This window comes from Amblyomma maculatum, chromosome 7 (assembly GCF_055883805.1).
Source record: "Amblyomma maculatum isolate TAMU_Amacu chromosome 7, ASM5588380v1, whole genome shotgun sequence".
Taxonomy (NCBI): Eukaryota; Metazoa; Arthropoda; class Arachnida; order Ixodida; family Ixodidae; genus Amblyomma; species Amblyomma maculatum.
The window spans coordinates 82,907,371-82,934,565 of record NC_139350.1 but is presented as its reverse complement, the minus strand read 5'-3'; positions in this window follow the sequence as shown (position 1 = coordinate 82,934,565).

Sequence of the window (27,195 nt, the reverse complement as noted above, 5' to 3'; positions counted from 1 at the left end):
CTTCTAAATTTTGTATAGTCAAGAAACAAGCCTATATCAATTCCGTGTTCTGAACATTTCAGAGCTATCATGGCTGTTTGATTCTTGCGAATCAAGACAGACATCAAAAGTTCCAGCCAGAGAAAAGCATCCAGACAAGCCGCTACTAGATGCCAGCAAGCTTACTATAAAAACAGGCCAGTTCTCTATGCAAACAATAGTGTGACTCTTGAATACCCAGGACAAAACCTGTGTTGTGACCATGCAGAATTAACCTCAACGACCAAGTGATTTCGAAAGGTTGTGTGAACGTTACTTCTGCTAAACACAAGGAACTCTTCGTATTGACAGAAATGTCAGAGGTTAGGCTGGCACCTAACAAGGTTGTATTCATCATCCTACCACACTAATGCGAAGTTGCAGCAGCCACAAAAGCGCCAACGTCAACCTTGCAAGAAGAAAAACTGTGTTTACTCGAACAGTTGAAAAATCACTTGCCCAATTTGCATCAGAAATACAAGATGTGTCAAGTCCCAAGAAGATATCAGGACTGTGTTGAGTAGACGTGATATATGTACAGGACAGTAAATTCATTTGTGGTTATCTCTAAGCCTGCTCTAAATTATGTACGGTCAAGAAAAAGGCCTATATCAATTGTGTGTTCTGAACATTTCTGAGCTCTCATCGCTGTTTGATTCTTGTGAATCAAAACAGAAACCAGAAGTTCCAGTGAGAGAAAAACATCCAGACAAGCCGCTACTGTATGCCAGCAAGCTTGCCATAAAAGCAGAGCCTAGTTCTCTGGCAAAACATAAGTGTGACTCTGTGCTGAATGCCCAGGACAACCTGCGTTGCAACCGTGCACCATCCACCTTAACGACCAAATCATTTCGAAAGGTTTTCTCAAACTGAATTCTGTGAAGCACAAGGAACTCTTTGTATCGGCGGAAACGTCAGAGGTTAGGCTGGCACCTGACATGACTGTGAACGTCGTCCTACCAAACTCATGCCAAGTTATGGCTGCCAAGAAACTGCAAAAACCACCCTGCCAGAAGAAACTCTGCATCTACTTGGACAGCTGAAAAATACCTGACTTCTGTAAAGCACAAGGATCTCTTTTATAGGCAGGAACATCAGAGGTTAAGCAGGCACATGACAAGGCTGAGTCCATTGTCCTATAAAACCCATGCCAAATTGCGGCAGCCAAGAAAGTGCCAATAACCACCCTGCTAGAACAGACTGCGTTTACTCGGACAGGTGAAAAGCCACCTGTCCAATTTGCATCAGAAATATGAGCAGTCGAGTGTCTAGAAGACGTCAAGATTTGTTGAGTTGGCGTGAGATGTATGTAGAGGAAAATGCAATATTTGATATTATTTCTCAGCCTCCTCTAAATTATGTATGGTCAAGGAAAGGGCTATATCAAATGCGTGCTCTGACATTTCAGAGCTCTCATGGCTGTTTCATTCTTGCGAATCAAAACCGATGCCAGAAATTCCAGCCAGAGAAAAGCATCCAGGCAAGCCACTACTGGATGCCAGCAAGCTTACCATAAAAACAGTCTAGTTCTTTGGTTAAACATAAGTGCGACTCTGTGCTGAATGCCAAGGACAGAACCTGTGTTGCGACCGTGCACCATCACCCTCAACGACCAAATCATTTCGAAAGGTTTTCTCAAACTGAATTCCTTGAAGCACAAGGAACTCTTCACATTGGCAGAAATGTCAGAGGTTAGGCTGGCACCTGCTATGACTGTTTACGTTGTCCTACCAAACTCATGCAAGTTATGGCAGCCAAGAAACTGAGAATAACCACCCTGCCAGAAGAAACACTGCATTAACTTGGACTGCTGAAAAATCTCGTGTCCAATTTTCATCACAAATATGAGCAGTCAAGTGCCTAGAAGACATCAAGGCTGTGTTGAGTGTGTGTGAGATGTATGTAGAGGACACTGCATTATTTGTAGTTATTTCTCATCCTCCTCTAAATTATGAATGGTCAAAGTAAGGGGCTATATCAAATACATGCTCTGAATATTTCAGGGCAATCATGGCTGTTTCATTCTTGCGAATCAAAACTGACACCAGAAGTTCCAGCTAGAGAAAAGCATCCAGACAAGCCGCTACTGGATGCCAGCAAGCTTACCATAAAAACAGAGCCTAGTTCTCTGGGCAAACATAAGTGTGACTCTGATGAATGCCCAGGACAGAACCTATGTTGCGACCATGCACCATCCACCTTAACGACCAAGTGATTTAGAAAGGTTTTCTCAAACTGAATTCTGTGAAGCACAAGGAACGGTTCTTATTGGAGGAAACGTCGTTAGGTTGCCACCTGACATAACTGTTTACGTCGTCCTACCAAACTCATGCCAAGTTGTGGCAGCCAAGAAAGTGCCAATAACTACCCTGCAAGAAGAAGCACTGCATTTGCTTGGACAGCTGAAAAATCACCTGCCCAGTTTGCATCAGAAATACTAGCAGTCAAGACCCTAGAAGACATCGACTGTGCTGAGTTGGCATGATATAGGTACAGGACAGTGAATTATTTTTGGTTACGTCTCAGCCTCCTCTAAGTTATGTATGGTCAAGGAAAAAGGCTATATCAATTACATGCTCTGAACATTTCAGAGCTCTCATGGCTGCATGATTCTTGCGAATCAAAAGAGACACCGGAAGTTCCAACCAGAGAAATGTATCCAGACAAGCTGCTAGTAGATGCCAGCAAGTTTACGATAAAAACAGAGCCTAGTTCTTTGGGTAAATATTAGTGTGACTCTGTGCTGAATGCCCAGGACAGAACGTGTATTATAACCGTCCACCATCCACGTTAATGACCAAATCTTTTTGAAAGGTTTTCTCAACCTGAATTCTGTGAAGCACAAGGAACGATTCATATTGGCGGAAACATTGTTAGGCTGGCACCTGATATGACTGTTTACGTCGTCCTACCAAACTCATGCCATGTTACGGCAGCCAAGAAAGGGTCCATAACCACCCTGCCATTAGAAACACTGCGTTTGCTTGGACAGCTGAAAAATCACCTGCCCAGTTTGCGTCAGAAATACCAGCAGCCATGTCCCTAGAATATGTCACGACTGTGCTGAGTTGGCGTGATATAAGTACAGGACAGTGCATTACTTGCGGTTACGTGTCAGCCTCCTCTAATATAAGTATGGTCAAGGAAAAAGGCTATATCAATTGCGTGCTCGGAACATTTCAGAGCTCTCATGGCTGTTTGATTCTTGCTAATGAAAACAGACACCAGAAGTTCCGGCCAGAGAAAAGCATCCATACAAGCCACCACCGGATGCAAGCAAGCTTACCATAAAAACAGAGCCTAGTTCTTTGGGCAAAATATAAGTGTGACTCTGTGCAGAATGGCCATGATAGAACTTGTCTTGTGACTATGCACTATTCACCTTAACGACCAAGTGATTTTGAAAGGTAGTGAGAATGTGACTGCTGCAATACAGAAGGAACTCTTTGTATTAGCAGAAACGTCAAGAGAATAGTCTGGCACCTGACAAGGCTGTGTCCATCGTCACACCAAAATCATGCCAAGTTCTGGCAGCCAAGAGTGATAATAACCACCTTGCCAAACGAAACTCTGTGTTTACTCGGATAACTGAATATTCACCAGACCAATTTGCATCAGTCATATGAGCAGTCAAGTCACTAGAAGATGTCAACACAGTTGAGTTGGCGTGATATACTGGCCAGTGCATTCATTTGTGGTTATTTCTCAGCCTCTAAATTATGTATGTTCAAGGAAAAGCCCATATCTTTTGTGTGCTCTCAATATTTAAAAGCTCTCATGGATGTTTCATTCTTGCGAAACAAAACAGACAGCAGAAGTTCCAGTGAGAGAAAAGTATCCAAACAAGCTGCTACTGAATGCCAGCAAGCTTACCATAACAACAGAGCCTAGATCTCTGGACAAACATAAATGTCACTCGGCGCTGAACGCCCACGACAAAACCTATGTTGTGACCATGCACCATCCACCTTAAGGACCAAGTGATTTCGAAAGGTTGTGTGAACGTTACTTTTCTGGAACACAAGGAATCTCTGAACTGGCGGAAACATCAGAGGTTAGGCTGCCACCTGTCATGACTGTGTACATCATCCTACCAAACTCATCCCATGTTACGGCAGCCAAGAAACTGCCAAAAACCACGCTTCCAGAAGAAACTGCATTTACTTGGACAGCTGAAAAATCACCTGACTTCTGTAAAGCACATGGAAATCTTTTATGGGCAGAAATGTCAGCGGTTAGGCAGGCACATGACAAGGCTGAGTCCGTTGTCCTACCAAACTCATGCCAAATTGCGCAAGCCAAGAAAGTGATAATAACCCCCCTGCTAGAACAGACTGCGTTTATTTGTATCAGGTGAAAAACCACCTGCCCAATTTGCATCAGAAATATGAGCAGTCAAGTCCCTAGAAGATTTCAAGATTTGTTGTGTTGGCGTGAGATGTATGTAGAGGAAGGTGCATTATTTGATGTTTTTTTGTAGCCTCCTATAAATTATGTATGGTCAGGGAAGCGGGCTATATCAAAAGCATGCTCTGAACATTTCAGAGCTCTCATGGCTGTTTCATTCTTGAGAATCAAAACAGACACCAGAAGTTCCAGCCAGAGAAAAGCATCCAGACAAGCCGCTACTGGATGCCTGCAAGCTTACCATAAAAACAATGCCTAGTTCTTTGGGTAAACATAAGTGCGACTCTGTGCTGAATGCCCAGGACAGAACTTGTGTTGCGACCGTGCACTATCCACCTCAACGACCAAATCATTTCGAAAGATTTTCTCAAACTGAATTCCGTGAAGCACAAGGAACTCTTCACATTGGCAGAAACGTCAGAGGTTAGGCTGGCATCTGATATGACTGTTTATGTCGTCCTACCAAACCCGTGCCATGTTATGGCAGCCAAGAAACTGCCAATAACCAACCTGCCAGAAGAAACTCTGCATTTACTTAGACAGCTGAAAAACCACCTGACTTCTGTGAAGCACAGGGAACACTTTTATGAGCAGAAACGTCAGAGGTTAGGCAGGCACATGATAAGGCTGAGTCTGTTGTCCTACCAAACTCATGCCAAGTTGTGGCAGCCAAGAAAGTGATAGTAACCCCCTGCCAGAAGTGACTGTGTTTACTTAGACAGCTGAAAAACCTCTTGCCCAATTTGCATCAGAAATATGAGCAGTAAAGTGCTTAGAAGTCATCAAAGCTGTGTTGAGTTGGCGTGAGATGTATGTAGAAGACACTGCATTATTTGTGGTTATTTCTCAGTCTGCTCTGAATAATGTATGGTCAAAGAAAGAGGCTATATCAGATGCGTGCTCTGAACATTTCAGAGCTCTCATGGCTGTTTCTTGCGAATCAAAACAGACACCAGAAGGTCCAGCCAGAGAAGCATCCATAGTTTTGATTGTGCCTCTTCAGATAGTTATGACAAAGCAGAAACCCAGTCTCGACATGGTGAAATGTGTGTGCTGGCAGGGTAAGGGCCCATTCTATTTTTCTGAATGTTCAGAGCTCAGAATACAGTGCACTAGGTTTGGATTACCGGGTGGCTTTGGCTAGCTACTGCACATTGTTTTTTAGCTACCAGTGAACCTAGATTCTCACATAGATGCACTCACCTTGCGAGCTCACTGCCTTGGGCATATTTGGCCACTCATTTCATTGTAGAATCAGGTTCTTGTCGTGGCGGCACCCTTTAAAAGGCAGCGAGACCTAAGACTGCACGAGAATTTTTTTCAGCTATAAAGAGCATCACGTGGTCCAAAATAATTTGGGGCCATTCACTGCAGCTTCTCTCTCGGCCCATGTCTTCCTTCAGTTCATTAAATGCCACAAAGTGCATAGTGATGACTCATTCTTGGCACACTAACTTGTGCAGAATTTTCGTGAGTGGAGGTTTAAGGCAAATTCACAACTGTGTTTATCACTTTTAGTTCAGAGTTTACAGTCAGGGTGTTTTCATTTTTTTTCAGATTGTTACAGCTCATCAGTTAGCCACCATTATGGAAACAGAACTGACAAAGGGATTACGGAAAGGGTTACTCCAAGCTCTGTGAGGAGCCGAAGGCAATGAGGCAACTACAGCACTAAAAGGCCATTCAGTGTAAGTATGCACAAAGCATAAATGTGTGTGTATGGTTCTGGACCCTACTGCTGCCTTTTTTTTGTTATTGTGCATTACGAGAGAAAAGAGGGCACATGCTTAAGGCAGTTTATATTTAGTTATTGAACAATCAAATCGGTGCTCAAGAGCACCCAGTAAAATTGAGATTGGCCGTCCAATGTGTCCAATGAAAATGGGTTTGTTTCACAGTGGGCGCCAAGGTAAAATGTGAAAGTGAAATCGTATGAGGGCTAAGAAAGCATTAAAGATGTTTCGTAATTATGCAGTTGCACATTTTACATGCTGTTAAATTCTAGCATAAGTTTATAAGTAAGCAAGAATACCATGGTCGGAGCACTTTTATGGGATATGCTCGGGCAAGGGCAGCTTGGCGAACACACACCACAATCTCTGCCCGAGAAAAAAAAATAAGTTTGAGTCTTGAGTAGGGGTTAACTGATTGTACATGGTGAAACATTTGCACAGAATGACAAGCAGCTCTGCACCACGGTTGGTGGTTCCTATCACGGGGGTGAGAGAACTACCTGCCAGTACTTCCACTTCTTACACAGCATAGTATTTACAAGTTCTACATCGGCCGATTTGGATCGGAGCACACGTTCAAGCAGAGCTACAATTTCACTATAGCATCCTGCCCGATTTCTTCATCTGTGCAGGCAAAAAATATGTGTGATGGCCGTGTACTGTGGTAGAACGTGGGACTTGCATTTATCAATTGACTTTACCGTCCTTCCGGGTATTGTGGAATGAAACTCTTCAAAAAGTAATGTGCTTTGGGTTGGGACATTTGTATGCTTGGCCTGCGTTGTTTTTTTCACCAAAAACTAGTTATGTGGGATTGAGGGTTAGTGAGAAAGTAAGCATAATCACTTATTTGTACGAGTATTTACCTATTTTAATGTGGTTTACAACCAAGAGATAGAAGGAGCTCTCTCCTTCCCCAAAGATCAATGATATGAATGCAGAAAGCGATGTATGCAAAATGCCATTCAGTCTATGTGCAGCTTAACGGAGCTCAGCACACATTCCATGTTTTTTTGCCGTAATCAGGGGGCTATAATCCCGATTGAAAAAATAAAATGGCACGCAGCAGACACTTAAGTGTCTTGACCTTTTTAGACCTGACATTATGGTCAAGAAATGGCATGCAGCAACTGCAGTAAGCTATGTGAAAAATGGTGCAGTGAACTCACCTATATTGCATTGAACACTTAAAAAAGTTTTTTCTTTTTTAGGAGTGCACTTGTCTCTATAAAGGCAGCTTGTTTCTGCAGCAAAAGAAAAACCTTTCTTCATAGATGGTGGTAGCAGCCATAAGTTTTGATCACAAGATAATTTATAGAACACATGGAGGCCCAGCAGACAGAGTGGCATGAAACCATCTGATGGCAATGCCTCACAAGTCTCCAGTCTAATGGTTTTTTGAATACCCAGACCAAATTTCATGCACAGATCTGTTGCAGCAGTAGCGGGTACCTGTCAGTACTACCATTCAAGGTGACTCTGCACAAGCAGTGGAATGAAGAGGTATGAGAGAAGGAGCCATTCAAAAGTACAGGATCAAAAGGAACACAGCTTGCAACCGTGCAATGAAGAGCAGCACCAGGCTGGCCTTTCGATTAAACCAAGTGTGGCATGGCACCAGTGTCATCACCTAATTCAAAATTTTTGCAATACTAGACCCCGGATTTCCAGTACTTAATATTACCACATACTATTCAGATCTGGATTTGTGACAGTCGCTGACAGTGTGATTGTAGCACACAGATCAATTCTATGTTTTCTGTTTCTTCATGATCATTCTCACCAAACAGCTTTATCAGTTTCTTTGTCATGAAAGACGCACCCAAATGTGTCTCGAAGATTCCGGCCACTCACATATATTTCTGGAATGTTCTAGGCTGTGCTAGACAATGCGGCTTTATCGAGATGTTTGTGCTCCGTCTTTATTTTAGCTCTGGCAGGTGCGACAGGTATTCTTCAACAACCAGCAAGTATGTTCGCTCCCTGAGAAAGATTTTTCTTGTGTTGGAAGTTTCTCAACAGCATGCCAGTCCTGGCTAAGCAATCCATCACTGGTCAGTGAAAAGTCCAAGATGTGGACACACAACTGCAGCTTTGTAATGAACGATATAGTACTTTTAGGTACATGAAGCCCCTTGAAAAGTATCACTTTGATGCAGGATTTCGCACATGAGCTTCCACATTAGTTCTGCACCAGAAGGTGTTACCTTATCGACGGCTTGGAATATGCAAACTTTCACAGGTCTATTTCACGCAGTTTAAATGCACATGCAAACACTCTTTTACCCTGGCCGCACCTCCCATCGCTGTGGCAGAAGTGGGTACAGAAAGGAATATATTTCAACCTTGCACAAAGCTGGTGATGAGCATTCTATCAGGATTGTGAAGCAGTAATGTAATAGCACCTGATAAACAATGACTTTGCAGAAATGCTTGCAAACTTTCAGCCCAAACAGCAACACACAGAAGTATGCAGAGAGAGCATGGCCATTATATTTCCCAAGAGAAAAGTAACCATGCAGCCAATATTACTTGACCAGATCTCTTTTGAAGCTCAAGCAAGAGATCGCTGCTACTCAGCTTATTTCCTGGATATTCTCACATTTCTGACTGATAGTATCTATGTTAGATTCAGTAGCACTTAGAAAATAGCGACTACCTCTCATCTTTGCCCTTAGCGAGCATGATCTTATGCATGTACATTTTAACCATGCTTGCATATTACATAAGACACATTACTTGTGTGAAAGGAGCTCAATTTATAAGAAAAAAGAACCAATAATAGGTACAGGAAACCATGAGAGTAAAATGATGGCACTACAGGAGTGTAAATGCAACCTCCTCGACTCGCTTTACACCCCTGCAAGCCGTGCCCGCTTATGACAGCTCCCCTATCGAAGCAGGAATTCAATAAAAAAAGGCCTCATTTTCAAACATCAGGAGGGGCTGTGGGGCCCCACAATATGCAGAGAACACAAAAAAAAACAAACAATTATATGATAACAAGCATGGGCTGCATGGGATGAAGCTTGTTTGCTGCATTGTTAAAAGAGTAAACCATATCTTTTTTTGTCCTACACATACATTTGCTCCTTCATTTCATCTAATACCAACAAGGCTGAGGGGACAAGAACTTTCTCAGGGTTTGCGTTGTGTTCATGATGCGTGCTACCATCATTCCCATGAGGAACATTCACAGAACCTCCACATGTCATGTATGGGAGTATGCTACTTCCACTTCTGGCACAAGAATCAATGCTTATTTACTGGCCTGGAGAAAGTGCCAAAAGAGAGGCTGTGGAAAGCGAGATTAAAAGACACCCAGCTGGAAGCTGAATTTGTCAACTTTGTTATGCTCTCAAGAAAGAACAACCTCAGGGGATCGGTTGGGAGCCATTTAAATATGATGCGCTTGAAAACATGGTAGGCTGTTAAGTGATGCTGCGACTTGTTCTGATCAACTGTGTAATGACACTTACGTAGGAAGGACAATTTTTGGCCATGTGGTGCCCGTTCATAATTGAGAAAGACAAAGAATCGGGCTATGTGTGAATCGTTCAGTGAGAAGAGAGATGAAGTGCGTACGGCCTTAGAAAAAGAGTACTTCTCTGTCAAACAAAAATTGAAGCAAGTGAATTGCCTTGGAGTGCTTGGGAATGCAAATGACCTCAAGAATCACGTCCAGGAGGCTCAAAGAAATTCGCGTGCGCCAGTGCGCCCTTCAAGACAAACTTAGCAGAACCCTGCTGCGTCCTCCTGGGCAAAATGAGATTCAAGCACCTCAGCCTGCAAGGGTGGTTCGAGACTCATTCGAGATTTTGGAACTTGGAGAGTTCGACATTGATCTCAACTCCACGAAGAGGGAAGCAGATTCAAGACTCATGAACAATCAAACTGAGTTTCAAGAGACCTACTGGCGACCGTGAATACTGACAGTGGGAAAGATGAATTTTATAAGTGCATCTGCAAGCTGGACAACCAACAAACACAATCAATCTGAAGGAGACAGGCGATTCTTACCACTGGTTATCTTTGATCTTTGTATGTCCTTTTACATGATTTCCGTAAAGAATGCTTACACTGTTCGTCTATATGCATGTGTAGCGGTACATGAAATTTATGCCGTTTTGCTTTTTTGTTTTGCACTTTTCTTCAGTTTTACGAGGACATTATACAAGTCACGATGCCTAAGTGTAACCAAGTGTTCCGGGTGTTCATTTTATTTTATTTGTTTACTTTTCTAAATGGCCACTCATCCTATTTTACTGCCAAGGAGGGGGGTTTTTCTTTCTGTGGGAGTCCGACTGCACGAGGAGCATGAAGTGCTACAGATTGAAAGGGAGCAACCTTGGTTAGAATGCAGGACCACTCTCACCTCAAAATTTTCTAGAAGTGGGCACTTCTACGCGTTCATCTCTTCTCTGTGTTTTAATTGTGAGACCATCAACATTAACAAAGAGTGGAATACCACCTAGGTGCAGAGGGCAGTGCAAGAAATGGGTGAGAAGTGTGTCTGAGCATATGTGCGAATGGTAAGTTGCGCGGAATCACATCTAGTATTTCCTGTAACCCATCCTTGTAGAATGTGTTTATATATTTTTTAATCATTACTGTAACCAGTAGTCTGTCCTATATTTGTAGATTAGTACTCTTGTACATTACAAGCTATAAAAGCTAGCACATGTACGGTAACGAGGCCAGGTACAGCTCTCATCTTTACTGGTACAAGACTCCATAGACAGCCTGCAATAAAGTTTGCTGCACTGATTGCAGTGCCATAACACATAACCTAGTGAGAAGAGAAAATACTTTTGATGCGCTCTCATAAGAGGTTTTCTCACCACCTGCGTGACCTTACGGCGATTAGATTGCATACCCTGTTGAAGCTTTGCACCGGCAGAAGCTGTGGTTTCGTTCCAGCATGGATGAGAGACTGAGCTTGTTCCTAGAAGGACAACAACCAGTGGTAGCTCCTAAATGCTCTATGGACATGCCGGGCAGCTCAATGCCATGCAATCAGTGCGTGTCGCATTGCACAACAAAGGAGGAGGATAAGCTGACCAAGTATTATTCCTACGCTAGATGCTTGTACATCAAGCGCGTCTAGGAAGGGACGTTATCCGTCACATATGTATCTAAATGATGCTGAATATGCTCGGTCATTTATCGTAAACCAAGCAGCTAACAATAGCATTTTTGAGGTGCGCTGTAAAAAATTGCAGCACCACCTAGGTAGTGGAGGTTCATTATAGGCACTTTAGTGTTTTTCAGTTCTGTCTGCATTTAGGTGCATTCATGCACTAAGATTGCTCTGTACATGCGTATCTTTACCCATGCCAACATGGCAGGAGCAGGGCCGTGACCCACCTAAATTGGCCATATGGTGCCCCTGACCATATAAGACATGTAGGACACTATAATAGCAGCTAGAACTGCAATCCATTGAGACAGGAGTGGGCTGTGAACATTATGCATGAAATGTGGTGTTAGAAAAATTGGCAGTGGCTTAGCTTGGTTAAGCCTGGTAATTACGAAAGCAATAGCTATGGCTATGCCTAGGTTCAGCTGGTGGTGTAGCTGGTTGCGGTGCTTGTGGTTATGCTTATGGTTATGCAGCGATTCACTCTGGCCACGGCATATGGTTCAACTATTGTTTATTGTGGGGTGCTACCTGATTATTCTATGTATAACTAGTAGCGAGGCAAGGAGTGCATTGGCTGCCACGATATAGTTAGTTGTGGGTGAGGTTAAGGCAGAATGTACAACTGCCGCTCCAGCACCGGCTGCAACGGAATTCTTTACGCCAGCAGAAATGAAAGCATCCCTGGAAGCTGCATTGGTTCCACCTGCCGCTAGGCCACCTCCTATAGTATTCAACGTTGCACCCTCGGCGATAGCTGCGGTAGGAGCGGGAGTTAGGCCGGGGTTGGTACCTACCAGCGCGAGTTGGGGGCCCTCTTTTTGCGGCAGATGGGATCACGTCGCTCCGGGTGTAGCTCTCCCTCACAGAGGGAGCAGGAGTTAGGTTGCGTTTGATAGCTACCGCCTCACAAGTTGACGGCACGAGTTGGGGTCCCTGTTTTTTGCGCAGCTGTGCTTGGCGGTGCGCCAAAGGTCATGCTAAAGGTCAATGGTAGCTACTGCCTCGCTACGCGAAGGGGTGAAAGTGAAAGTAGTATTGCTTTTGCAATAAAAGTATTTTGGTATGAAAACAACTATCTGGTCAAATGTATATGTTCAGACATTTCCTTTTAGAAATATAAAAATACTCATCAGGTCCACCAGAGCATACACCTAAAAGCAAAATTGTATTAAAAGAGGTGTTCATTACAAAATGATCTAAAACAATTTTTTTTTTAGAGGCAAAATATTCTCCATCTGTATTACACATGATTTATGAAAACTAGTCTGCATGTGTTATATCATTGTGGTTCACCTTTTGTCAGCACGAAGATGTAAGATGTCTATAAGCTATGCCAACAAGTTTCTAAAGTGAATGGTTCAGTACCTTTTCTTGTCCATTTATGAGGCCTCTCTGCAACATTTTTATTTCTCTCTAATCTCACTTGGTGCCCTGTGGTTCTGTGTAGTTAAAAATTATTATACATTTTGGAGACTAGTCCAAAAAAATAACTTATGCTTCACGTCAGTACTGACGACTCCATTAATATACAGTGTACTCTCGTTAAACGGAACCTCAAGGTAGCGGAAAAATATGTTCCGTTTATCAGGAGTTCCGTTTACCGAGATAATGGGTTAAGCATTGCGCAATCAGCTTCTGCGGTACTGACATGACAGGCAGGCACTCAGTTTGTGATTTCCACGGAAGTGAATCCCGAAATGCAAAATTTCGGTGATAAGGAGAACAGTATACAATGGGCAAGAACTTTACTGCACAAAGTATACAGCGAACATTTTTTTTTCTCTGAGTACAGGAATATTAAAAAAAAAAGAACAGACCGCTTACTCTTCTGTGGGTAGGCTAGTGGGAACTGCGATTTAATTTATTGGCTGCTGAAAAATGATTTTATGCGTCACGTTGTACACGTTTTCAGGGTCGTACTCCTATAGAATTTCGGGCAGCCGTCTTGCTTTCCACTCTCCGCATTCCGTCGTATCGGCAGCTTCCCCTGAAATGGCACGGAACACTACACCATTCTGGTCTTTAAACCTAGTCAGCCACCCGTCGCTGCATGAAAAGCCCTCAATGGCGAGCTGGAGAGAAAATTCTCCTTTAGCACGAATGAGTGGTCCGCTGATGGCGATGTTTCCGCTGCGGGCCCTTTGCAGCCAAAGCACGAGGCACTTCTCCAGATCCTCGTGGTCAGGCGCTCGTAGTCTTTTTCGCTGGGGACCAAAGCGTGACATTTCGAATGCCGCCCGCAGCTTGTCCTTGTCTTGGAGGATTCTATCAGGCTGCCCTTCGGGACGCCGTACTTCGTCGCAAGCGCCGTTTTAGTAAAGCGACCACTCTCGAAGTCATTGATAATATCCATCTTCTTTTCCAGTGCAAGACCATTGTGCTGTCGTTTCTGCGTAGCCATTGGATCCAGAATTCGCGACGAAATGTCACTATGACACAGAACATTCTGAGGCTTAGGCCTAACTGAATACAGAACAGCACGTACACCGCGACAACAAGAAGCTATGCAGCGCACTGTGCGAGAAGACCCGAAACTGCCAGGAGGTCGGGGAGGTTGAGGGGGAGAGGGACAGTGATGCGCACCGCGATGGCGCTGCATTTGCCGAACTAGTTTTGGTTTCGAGTTTGCTTTCGGTCCCGTTTATGCGATGGTCGAAAAACTTGAGTTCCGATTAACGAGATTTTTTTACATTGCATTGATAGAAAACCAACCAACTCTGATGAATTTGTTCCGTTTAAGCATCTGTTCCGTTTAACCGATTTCTGTTTATCGAGAGTCTACTGTATGTCGCAACAACGTGACCTACCATGTGTGGAACAATGACCACCCATGAAAAAACCAGCCAATTGCTACGGCTTTAAAATAGCGACGGTTTATAGCGTCACAAAAAAAGATTCTTGCAAATCAAAACAGACATCACAAGTTCCAGCCAGAGAAAAGCATGCAGACAAGCCGCTACTGGATGCCAGCAAGCTTACCATGAAAACAGAGCTTAGTTCTCTGGGCAAACAAAAGTGTGACTCTGTTGAATGCCCAGGATAGAACCTGTGTGTCCATGCACCATCTACCTTAACGACAAAGTGATTTTGAAAGGTTTTGTGAATGTTACTTCTGTGAAACACATGGAACTCTTCATATTGACAGAAACGTCAGAGGTTCGGCTGGCACCTAACAAGGTTGTATTCATCGTCCTACCACACTAATGCGAAGTTGCAGCAGCCACAAAAGTGCCAACATCCACCTTGCCAGAAGAAAAACTGTGTTTACTCAGACAACTGAAAAATCACCTGTCCACTTTGCATCAGAAAAACGAGCTGTCAAGTCCCTAGAAGATGTCTAGACAATGTTGAGTTGACGTGATATGTATCTACAGGACAATTCATTTGTGGTTATTTCTCAGCCTCCTCTAAATATATGTATAGTCAAGGAAAAGGCCTATATCAATTGCGTGTATCTGAACATTTCAGAGCTCTCATGCTGTTTGATTATTGCAAACCAAAACAGACACCAGAAGTTCCAGCCAGAGAAAAGCATCCAGACAAGCCGCTACTGGATGCCAGCAAGCTTAGCATAAAAACAGAGCCTAGATCTCACAAACATAAGTGTGACTCTGTGCTAAATGATTAGGACAAAACCTGTGTTGTGACCATGCACCATCCACCTTAATAACCAAGTGATTTTGAAAGGTTGTGTGAATGTTACTTCTCTGAAACACAAGGATCTCTTCGTATTGACAAAAACGTCCAAGGTTAGGCCGGCACCTGACATGACTGTCCGTGATCGTACCAAACTCATGCCAAGTTGTGGCAGCCAAGAAAGTGATAATACCCACCCTGCCAGAAGAAACTGCATTTAATCAGACAGCTGAAAAATTACCTGCCCAGTTTGCATCAGAAATACGAGCAATCAGGTTCCTAGAATACGTCAAAAGTGTTGAGTTGGCGTGAGATGTATGTACAGGACAGTGCATCATTTCTGGTTAATTCTCAGCCTCTTCTAAATTTTGTATAGTAAAGAAAAAATTCTATATCAATTCCGTGTTCTGAACATTTCAGAGCTCTCATGGCTGTTTGATTCTTGCGAATCAAGACAGACATCAGAAGTTCCAGCCAGAGAAAAGCATCCAGACAAGCGCTACTGGATGCCAGCAAGCTTACTATAAAAACAGTCTAGTTCTCTGTACAAACAATAGTGTGACCATACAGAATTCAGCTCAACGACCAAGTGATTTCGAAAGGTTGTGTGAACGTTACTTCTGCTAAACACAATGAACTCTTCGTATTGACAGAAATGTCAGAGGTTAGGCTGGCACCTAACAAGGTTGTATTCATCGTCCTACCACACTAATGCGAAGTTGCAGCAGCCACAAAAGTGCCAACATCCACCTTGCGAGAAGAAAAACTGTGTTTACTCGAACAGTTGAAAACTCACTTGCCCAATTTGCATCAGAAATACAAGATGTGTCAAGTCCCAAGAAGACATCAAGACTGTGTTGAGTAGACGTGATATATGTACAGGACAGTAAATTCATTTGTGGTTATCTATAAGCCTGCTCTAAATTATGTATGGTCAAGGAAAAGGCCTATATCAATTGCGTGTTCTGAACATTTCTGAGCTTTCATCGCCGTTTGATTCTTGCGAATCAAAACAGAAACCAGAAGTTCCAGAGAGAGGAAAACATCCAGACAAGTCGCTACTGTATGCCAGCAAGCTTACCATAAAAACAGAGCCTAGTTCTCTGGCCAAACATAAGTGTGACTCTGTGCTGAATGCCCAGGACAACCTGCGTTGCAACCGTGCACCATCCATCTTAACGACCAAATCATTTCGAAAGGTTTTCTCAAACTGAATTCTGTGAAGCACAAGGAACTCTTTGTATCGGCGGAAACGTCAGAGGTTAGGCTGGCACCTGACATGACTGTGAACGTCGTCCTACCAAACTCATGCCAAGTTATGGCTGCCAAGGAAGTGCCAATAACCACCCTGCCAGAAGAAACACTGCGTTTTCTTGGACAGCTGAAAATTACCTGGCCAGTTTGCATCAGAAATACTAGCAGTCAAGTCCCTAGAAGACATCAAGACTGTGCTGACTTGGCATGATATAGGTACAGGACAGTGCATTATTTGTGGTTATGTCTCACCCTCGTCTAAATTATGTAAGGCCAAGGAAAAAGGCTATATCAACTGCATGCTCAAAACATTTTAGAGCTCTCAAGGCAGTTTGATTTTTGGAAATCAAAACCGACACCAGCAAGTTCCAGCCAGAGAAAAGCATCCAGGCAAGCCGCCACCGGATGCCAGCAAGCTTACCATAAAAACAGAGCCTAGTTCTTTGGGCAAAATATAAATGTGACTTTGTGCTGAATGCCCACGATAAAACCTGTCTTGTGACCGTGCACCATCCACCTTAGCAACCAAGTGATTTTGAAATGTTGTGTGAATGTGACTTCTGCGATGCAGAAGGAACTCTTTGTATTAGCAGAAATGTCATGAGAACAGGCTGGCACCTGACAAGGCTTAGTCCGTCGCCCCACCAAAGTCATGCCAAGTTCTGGCAGCCAAGAGTGATAATAACCACCTTGCCAAACGAAACTCTTCGTTTACTCAGATAACTGAATAATCACCAGCCCTATTTGCATCAGACATATGAGCAGTCAAGTCACTAGAAGATAGCACAGTTGAGTTGTCGTGATATACTGGACAGTGCATTCATTTTTGGTTATTTCCCAGCCTCTAAACTATGTATGTTCCAGGAAAAGGCCTATATCAATTGCGCGTTCTGAACATTTAAAAGCTCTCATGGCTGTTTCATTCTTGTGAATCAAAACAGACGCCAGATGTTCCAGCCAGAGAAAAGCATCGAGACAAGCCTCTACTGCATGCCAGCAAGCTTACCATTAAAACAGAGCCTAGTTCTTTGGGTAAACATAAGTAAGACTCTGCGCTGATTGCCTAGGACAGAACCAGTGTTGCGACCGTGCACCATCCACCTTAACGACCAAATCATTTCGAAAGGTTTTCTCAAACTGAATTCTGTGAAGCACAAGGAACACTTTACATTGGCAGAAACGCCTGAGGTTAGGCTGGCACCTGACATGACTGTTTATGTCGTCCTACCAAACTCATGCCAAGTTGTGGCAGCAAAGAAAGTGCCAATAACCACCCTGCCAGAAGAAACACTGCGTTTGCTTGGACAGCTGAAAAATCACCTGCCCAGTTTGCATCAGAAATACTAGCAGTCAAGTCTCTAGAAGACGTCAAGACTGTGCTGAGTTGGCATGATATAGGTACAGGACAGTGAATTATTTGTGGTTACGTCTCAGCCTCCTCTAAATTATGTATGGTCAAGAAAAAAGGCTATATCAATTGCGTGCTCTGAACATTTCAGAGCTCTCATGGCGGTATGATTCTTGCTAATGAAAACAGACACTAGAAGTTCCAGCCAGAGAAAAGCATCCAGAGAAGCCACCACCGGATGCCAGCAAGCTTACCAAAAAAACAGAGCCTAGTTTTCTGGGCAAAATATAAGTGTGACTTTGTGCTGAATGGTCATGATAGAACCTGTCTTGCGACCATGCACCATTCACCTTAAGGACCAAGTGATTTTGAAAGGTAGTGAGAATGTGACTGCTGCAATACAGAAGGAACTCTTTGTATTAGCAGAAACGTCAAGAGAATAGACTGGCACCTGACAAGGCTGTGTTCATCGTCACACCAAAATCATGCCAAGTTCTGGCAGCCAAGAGTGATAATAACCACCTTGTCAAACGAAACTTTGCGTTAACTCGGATAACTGAATAATCACCAGCTCAATTTGCATCAGACATATGAGCAGTCAAGTCACTAGAAGATGTCAACACAGTTGAGTTGGCGTGACATACTGGATAGTCCATTCATTTGTGGTTATTTCTCAGCCTCTAAATTATGTATGTTCAAGGAAAAGGCCTATATCTTCTGCGTGCTCTGAACATTTCACAGCTCTCATGGCTGTTTCATTCTTACGAAACAAAACAGACACCAGAAGTTCCCATGAGAGAAAAGCATCCAAACAAGCTGCTACTGAATGCCAGCAAGCTTACCATAACAACAGAGCCTAGATCTCTGGACAAACATAAATGTGACTCTGCGCTGAACGCCCACGACAAAACCTGTGTTGTGACCATGCACCATCCACCTTAAGGACCAAGTGATTTCGAAAGGTTGAGTGAATGTTACTTTTCTGAAACACAAGGAACTCTTTGAATTGGCGGAAACGTCAAAGGTTAGGCTGCCACCTGACATGACTGTGTACATCGTCCTACCAAACTCATGCCAAGTTACGGCAGCCAAGAAACTGCCAAAAACCACCCTCCCAGAAGAAACTGCATTTACTTAGACAGCTAAAAAATCACCTGACTTCTGTAAAGCACATGGAACTCTTTTATAGGCAGAAATGTCAGCGGTTAGGCAGGCACATGACAAGGCTGAGTCCGTTGTCCTACCAAACTCATGCCAAATTGCGCAAACCAAGAAAGTGATAATAACCCCCCTGCTAGAACAGACTGCGTTTATTTGTATCAGGCGAAAAACCACCTGCCCAATTTGCATCAGAAATATGAGCAGTCAAGTCCCTAGAAGATGTCAAGATTTGTTGTGTTGGCGTGAGATGTATGTAGAGGAAGGTGCATTATTTGATGTTTTTTTGCAGCCTCCTCTATATTATGTATGGTCAGGGAAACGGGCTATATCAAAAGCATGCTCTGAACATTTCAGAGCTCTCATGGCTGTTTCATTCTTGAGCATCAAAACAGACGCCAGAAGTTCCAGCCAGAGAAAAGCATCCAGACAAGCTGCTACTGGATGCCTGCAAGCTTACCATAAAAACAATGCCTAGTTCTTTGGGTAAACTTAAGAGTGACTCTGTGCTGAATGCCGAGGACAGAACCTGTGTTGCGACCGTGCACCATCCACCTCAACGACCAAATCATTTCGAAAGATTTTCTCAAACTGAATTCCGTGAAGCACAAGGAATTCTTCACATTGGCGGAAAAGTCAGAGGTTAGGCTGGCATCTGATATGACTGTTTACGTCGACCTACCAAACTCGTGCCATGTTATGGCAGCCAAGAAACTGCCAATAACCACCCTGCCAGAAGAAACTCTGCATTTACTTAGACAGCTGAAAAATCACCTGACTTCTGTGAAACACAAGGTACACTTTTATGGACAGAAACGTCAGAGGTTAGGCAGGCACATGACAAGGCTGAGTCTGTTGTCCTACCAAACTCATGCCAAGTTGCAGCAGCCAAGAAAGTGATAGTAACCCCCCTGCCAGAAGAGACTGTGTTTACTTAGACAGCTGAAAAACCTCTTGCCTAATTTGCATCAGAAATATGAGCAGTAAAGTGCCTAGAAGTCATCAAGGCTGTGTTGAGTTGGCGTGAGATGTATGTAGAAGACACTGCATTATTTGTGGTTATTTCTCAGCCTTCTCTGAATTATGTATGGTCAACGAAAGAGGCTATATCAAATGCATGCTCTGAACACTTCAGAGCTCTCATGGCTGTTTCTTGCGAATCAAAACAGACACCACAAGTTCCAGCCAGAGAAAAGCATCCAGGTAAGCCGCAGGTGGAAGCCAGCAAGCTTACCATAAAAACAGTGCCTAGTTCTATGGGTAAACATAAGTGTGACTCTGCTAAATGCCCAAGACAGAACCTGGTTGCGACCATGCACCATCCACCTCAACGACGAAGTGATTTTGAAAGTTTGTCTTAATGTGACTTCTGTGAAGCACAAGGAATTCTTCATATTGATGGAAATGTCAGAGGTTAGGCTGGCACCTGAATGATTGTGTACGTGGTCCTACCAAACTGATGCCAAACTGCGGCAGCCAAGGAAGTGCTAATAACCACCCTGCTAGAAGAGACTTGCGTTTACTCAGACAGCTAAAAATCACCTGCCCAATTTGCATCAAAATTATGAGCATTCAAGTCCCTAGAAGACGTCAAGACTTGTTGAGTTGGCGTGAGATGTATGTAGAGGACAGTGGAATATTTGACGTTATTTCTCAGCCTCCTCTAAATTATGTATGGTCAAGGAAAGGGGCTATATCAAATGCGTGCTCTGACATTTCAGAACTCTCATGGCTGTTTCATTCTTGTGAATCAAAACAGACGCCGGAACTTCCAGCCAGAGAAAAGCATCCAGACAAGCCACTACTAGATGCCAGCAAGTTTACGATAAAAACAGAGCCTAGTTCTTTGGGTTATTATAAGTGTGACTCTGTGCTGAATGCCCAGGACAGAACCTGTGTTACAACCGTGCACCATCCACGTTAATGACCAAATCATTTTGAAAGGCTTTCTCAACCTGAATTCTGTGAAGCACAAGGAACTATTCATATTGGCGGAAAACGTCGTTAGGCTGGCACCTGACATGGCTGTTTACGTCGTCCTACCAAACTCATGCCAAGTTTCGGCAGCCAAGAAAGGGCTTATAACCACCCTGCCAGAAGAAACTGCAATTACTTGGACAGCTGAAAACTCACTTGCCCAATTTGCATCAGGCATATAGCAGTCAAGTCCCTAGAAGATGTCAAGACTTGAGTTCGCGTGAGATGCATGTGCAGGACAGGGCATTATTTGTGGTTATTTCCAAGCCTCCTCTAATTTATGTGTGGTCAAAAAAAAGGGCTATACCAGTTCCGTGCTCTGAACATTTCAGAGCTCTCATGGCTGTTTTATTCTTGCGAATCAAAGCAGACACCAGAAGTTCCAGCCAGAGAAAAGCATCCAGACAAGCCGATACTGGATGCCAGCAGGTTACTATAAAAACAGAGTCTAGTTCTTTGGGTAAACATAAGTGTGACTCTGTGCTGAATTCCCAGGACAGAACATGTGTTGCGACCATGCACCATCCACCTTAACGACCAAGTGATTTCGAAAGGTTTTCTCAGCCTGAATTCTGTGAAGCATAAGAAACTGTTCTTATTGGTGGAAACGTTATTAGGCTGGCACCTGACATTACTGTTTGCGTCGTCCTTCCAAACTCATGTCAAGTTGCGGCAGCTAAGGAAGTGCCATTAACCACCCTGCTAGAAGAGACTGTGTTTACTCAGACAGCTGAAAAATCACCTGCCCAATTTGCATCAGAAATATGAGCAGTCAAGTAACTAGAAGACATCAAGATTTGTTGAGTTGGCATGAGATGTATGCAGAGGAAAGTGCAATATTTGATGTTATTTCTCAGTATCCTCTAAATTATGTATGGTCAAGGAAACGGGCAATATCAAAAGCATGCTCTGAACATTTCAGAGCTCTCATGGCTGTTTCATTCTTGCGAATCAAAACAGACACCTGAAGTTCTAGCCAGAGAAAAGCATCCAGACAAGCCACTACTGGATGCTAGCAAGCTTACTATAAAAACAGAGCCTAGTTCTGTGGGCAAACATAAGTGTGACTGTGCTGAATGCCCAGGGGAGAACCTGTGTTATGACCATGCATCATCCACTTTAACGACCAAGTGATTTTGAAGGTTGTGTGAATGTTACTTCTGTGAACACAACCCTTCATATTGGCAGAAACGTCAGAGGTTAGCTGGCACCTGACAAAGTTTTTTCCATCATCCTTGCAGTGCCACCTAGGCAGTGAAAATTCCTTATAGGCACTTCAGTGTTTTTCGAAGTTTTCTATGCATTTAGGCGCATACATGCACTAAAACTGATGTGTACATGAATATCTTTCCCTATGCCAACATGGCAGGAGCAGGGCTGTGACCCACTTAGATTGGCTGCCCTGACCCTATAAGACATGTTGGACACTGTAATAGCAGGTAGGACTGCAAGCTATTGTGGCAGGAGTGGGCTGTGAACATTCTGCATTAAATTAGGGGTTAGAAAAGTATTTTTTATGAATTAAACTATCTGGTCAAATGTATATGTTCAAGACATTTCCTCTTAGAAATAAAAATATACCTGACAGGTCAACCAGAGCATGCTCACCTAAAAGCAAAATTGTATGAAGAGAGGTGTTCATTGTAAAATGATCTAAAACAATTTTTTCTTTAGTGTCAAAATTTTCCCCATGTGTATGACACATGATTCATAACAAACTAGTCACTGCTTGTGTTAGAAGATTGTAGGTCACCTTTTGTCAATATGAAGATGTAAGATGTCTATGTCCTATGCTAATGTGGTATAAAAACTTCCACATATAAACACCTTGAGTTGTTCATCACGAGCCTTAGCAGCACACGTCTGCCCTCTGATTGCCTTCAACTTTAACGTGGCTTGGGACCCATAAAAATTTTATATGTACGTCCTTAAAGGTAGATTCACATGATGGACTGCACTGCAGATGTTGAGGATGAGTTGAGTGTGGCGTAGCTTGACGTCATTGATTTGGAGCAACAAACACATGCCTGGGAACGCTGCTAATGGGAAAAGAACATTGTTTTGTCTTCAGACCTGATGGGGAACCAATATAAATTCAGAGTGAAACTTGTGTTGTCTGTCCACCTTAATACTTTTCCTTCTATTTTTCTGCAGCAGCCGCATGAGAATGATCATTAGTTGTTGAAGCATCCGAAACACAGTACATGTGCACGCGTGTCCCAAGCAACCTCCGACGTCCGTTGTATGTCCGAGCTAGAGCCGAACGTCCTTCACCGAAATTGTACGTCCGTCAGACATACGTACGACCTCCGGTTTCAGACATCCGTATTCGTACATCTGTCGGAGGTACAAACTACATTCGTTTTTGTATGTCTGCATGAGAGACTAGGTGTACATCCGATGTACGTATGGACGAGTATGTTTCTACGACATATTTCCTCGCTGACAAAATTCTGTTTCAACATTTACACTTTTCTCCAACGTTCGAGATGTGTCCTGCCCAGTCAAAAAAAAACATTGGGGCCAATTGGTATCTGCAAATGGTTACATCTGGGCCCAATATTGGACACCACCTCTCCAATGGATTAGTCCAGTTGGATTAACCAAATGGTTCTGCAAATACCAACTGGGCATTCAAAATTGTTTCAACTGCATGTAAAATTCCCTTTGGATTTTCCAAATGGTGCTCAAAATTCCAATGGGAAATCCAATTAGGTTTGCAACTTTTAATCGGCCCCTGAGATAGCGAATTGTATTATATCCCAAATGATTAGCTGGTTGGCCTAAAAAACTCTGGCACATACACAGTATGGGGTGACTGCGATTAATATCTCAGCTTTCACGCCGCAATTCGTTGTATCTGTTGGTAGCGGCAGTCGTGATCTTCAATTATTACGCTAGTTCAGCCTTAACGTATGTACTACATGTACCATATATGAATGGATATAGGCTCTTGGCCACGTGTAGTGGCCGGGAGCTGGTATGGCTAAGCGACTGTCAAAGTTGTTGTTGTGGCTGTAGGAAGAAGTAAAAGAAAACTCACGGGCCTGCTACTGGCTCTCTAGCTGAGCCACCTCTGCTGCCTCGTGCGGACAGAAGAGACAAAATAGAGAAGAAAAACAAGAGGGAGAGAAAGAGTGCGCCGCAACAGCTGTCGTCCACCACTTAAGCGGTGGCGGGTGCAGTGACGGCCTACAACAGATAAGATTCGGTGGCTGGCTAGCCCCCCGCCGTAAGCGGCGTTGACCTACCGTCCCAGCTCCCTAGGGGCGGGAACAGCCACCCTTCACCACCTCTTTATATATATATATAGGCCTCCCTGTCAAAGCCCCATTCGTGAGCTGTTGTCGTACGGAGCGGAGCCGGCAAATACGCGTCGCGAGCTGGCACTGGCCGCCATCAGAAGCTTGTTTCCACTGCGGTGAGGCCGGCCATATTTTACGCAGCTGCCCATATAGGCGCATCGGCCTACGCGGCTTCACCATCCACGATGGTCCATGACCCCCGTCTTGGCGAACGAAAGTGCCGGATTACCTTGCACTGTGGGTCTACAAAAATAGTTTTTTTGCTGTTTGAAATCCCCACCAGTCACCGCCGGCCGGCGGCCATGCTGTTTTGTATAAAGTTGCGTATTTCATTGCAGCGTGTGTGTGTGTGTTTCGCTTGGATGCCCTCACAAGAAAGGGTAACTAGTGTTAACTTATTACGGCCTATTCATTTCTGCGAATGAATGTTCGTGCCGTAGTTTCGTACCACGTGTTGCTGTGCCGCCATTGCCGGCTGTCATCCTGTCATGCCGCCGCGGCTCGCGGCAGCGGTTTTTTTCTTTCTGTGTGAGTGCGCGACAATGCTCGATTGCCTTCACCATTTGTGTGCGCTGCAAGGACAACGATTGCACAGTTGTGCCAGTTCCTAGTGTGAAAGGATTACCCCCTTAGAGCAACAGTGGTTCATGGTGATAACACACAGGACGGACGGCTCCGGCGAAAGCGACCGTGTTTGAAAGTGAGTACTGCGATCGAGCTTCGTGAAAATTGCGCAGCAAAAATTCTATGAATATGTGACAGTGCAGTGAACCTACTGGCACATTTAAATGTGAGAGCATTAAGGCGCTAGTTACGCCGAAAACCAGGCATGATCGGCTCAGTGGCGTCCGTATATGTCGAGTGAGTTGGCTCTCCCTCCTTTACGCAAACTAGAAAATTGTTGGAGGTGCTATCGCATTCCACTCTTGCAATCTTGGGAAGCTTATAACCAACCTCCTTGCTTTCGTCAAGCAAGGCATTGGGTAAACAGTTGGTCTTCAAATATTCTTTTTTTTTTTTTATATGCCTGCCTTCGCAAGTGGTGCATATTTTAATGCAAGTTGCAGGTTGCGAGGGCACAGTCTGCGCTGCAGTGCATTACAGTGATAAAATGCATAACTGCCCCTGTACAATGCAATAATCGCCCAAGCTCGCGAGCTTGAAAGTTGTTGTGCACCACTACAAAAAAAAAGTGTTTCAAAAAGCGAGTGGCCTTTTCTGTGCTTGAAATTATTGAAGCGCATTATCAGCTTATTTATTTAGGTATGGTCTGTATGATACTGCCTTCTGAACTGTTTAGCTTATTTAGCTTTATCCTTGAAGCATTGCAGATGAATCTATGTGATATTCGAAAGATAGCGGGTGACCAGAAAGCTTGGTGTGATGTGCCAGGACTGAACGATATAACTGGCGTGAACTAAGGGAAAGGAAGGCAGAACCTCGCTGATATTTGAGTCTGCTTGTAACAAGTGTTGTAGGGCAGGTACAATACGAGAAATACTCAATTTCCTTGTTATTGGCCTTCAGAAAACCTCGAGTAAAGGATTATGCTGTGCATGAGCTACAGGCTATTTCTCTCACCTCATTGTGTTATTTTGGTCTCAATGTGAATACCAAGATAAAGTTGCCGAGCATTTCAGGTCTGAAATTTATTGTAGGCTTGAAGACTAACCTTTGTTTTTTTTCTTTTTGCAGAAAGCTGTTTGCTTCCACTTGATCACGGAAGATGGATGTGCACTTCGTTTTACGTCATATTGAGGAATTACATTTTACAATAAAATATTCCTGTTGTACTTTAAGCTGCTTTTCTATTTTATTGCCTCGTAGGATCAAAAAAAGCATGCATGCAGCATATATGCGAATATCCGAGAAAGATTCAGGATCAGACATCCGAAATGGACGTCTACTGGCCAGACAAACATGTCCCTTTGGACGCCCATCGGATGGCCGATGGACGTCCACTGGCTGTCCGCGGACGTCCATCGGCCATTCCGAACATCAGAAACGGATGGCCATTGGCAATCCGACAGATGTCGGTGGTTGCTTGGGGTAGTCATGTCTCCGTTGTATTTGGACTGCTGCCAGCCCACTGGTACCCCATGACTTGTGAAGCATTTGCCCTTCATTTGGGACATCTCTCAATGAGATTATGCAAATGCAAGGACAAAGTGGGGAGGAAAATGGCATCACAGCACTACTGAAAAACATGCAATGTGGGAGAAAATATCTAAGCAAATGACCTAGCTCGCCAGCCTATGCACTGATCCGATTCCAGCTTCGAGTCGAGGTCGTCTGGTCACTGTGATCCTACGTAAGGAGAATGTACTTGTTTGCATCTAAACACCAATAAATAAATAGCCATCATCTCTCATCACTGTGAAGCATGTCCACTCGCCTGATGCTCGCTGTTCATGGCTTTACTGAGGTACCTTTGATATCTTCTTACATCATAAATTCTACTTACAGAGTGGTGCTAGTAATGGTTGCAATAACCCGCTGCTTCTTTCTTTGCTGTCTGTCAGCCATGTTATTTGGCAGTGTTTCTTGGAAAGGGTGTTAGCAAGGCATTGCAGTTGATGCTACAGTTAGGGCTGAAGCAGATTTAAGCTCCTCTAAAAAATGAACCGCCATTTCTCATATGACTATTTCACGGGTTCCAACCGTCACGTCACTGCAAGAAGATCGCAGAACAATTTTCCCGACTGAATAGGTTTTTTGATTGTGCTTGAATGTGAAGAAACAGAGAGTGAATCGTGGACAAAAATCCTTAAAAACAAACAGGCTATAATTATGGTCCTCTTTTGTGCATAGCAAAGGCCAGAGAAGCTGAAATCAGTCGTAATTTGGTGAACTACAAGCCCATTATCTGTCATCATTATGCTTAAAATAATGCAGCTCAACCCAATGCTTCTTATGGCACTTAATGATGTCTCATTTAAAAATGACGTAACTGACTTTGCACAAGCTACAGAGTGTGTTTTCTCTACAGCCATTCATGCAATAAGGACAGGGTTAGTGCATTGGCTAGGAAAGTTCACAATGTAAACAAAAACCACGGAATAAAAGGGGTATTACTTAGCCATTTGCACTTCATAATTGCATTCCTCTGATGACATGCGCTAGAAGTGCAGGAAGAAAATTTGTTCCCATCTCTGTCCGGAATAATGTGGCAAAAATACATGGGTCCCAACACTTTGTGGATTTTTTTCTTTGTCT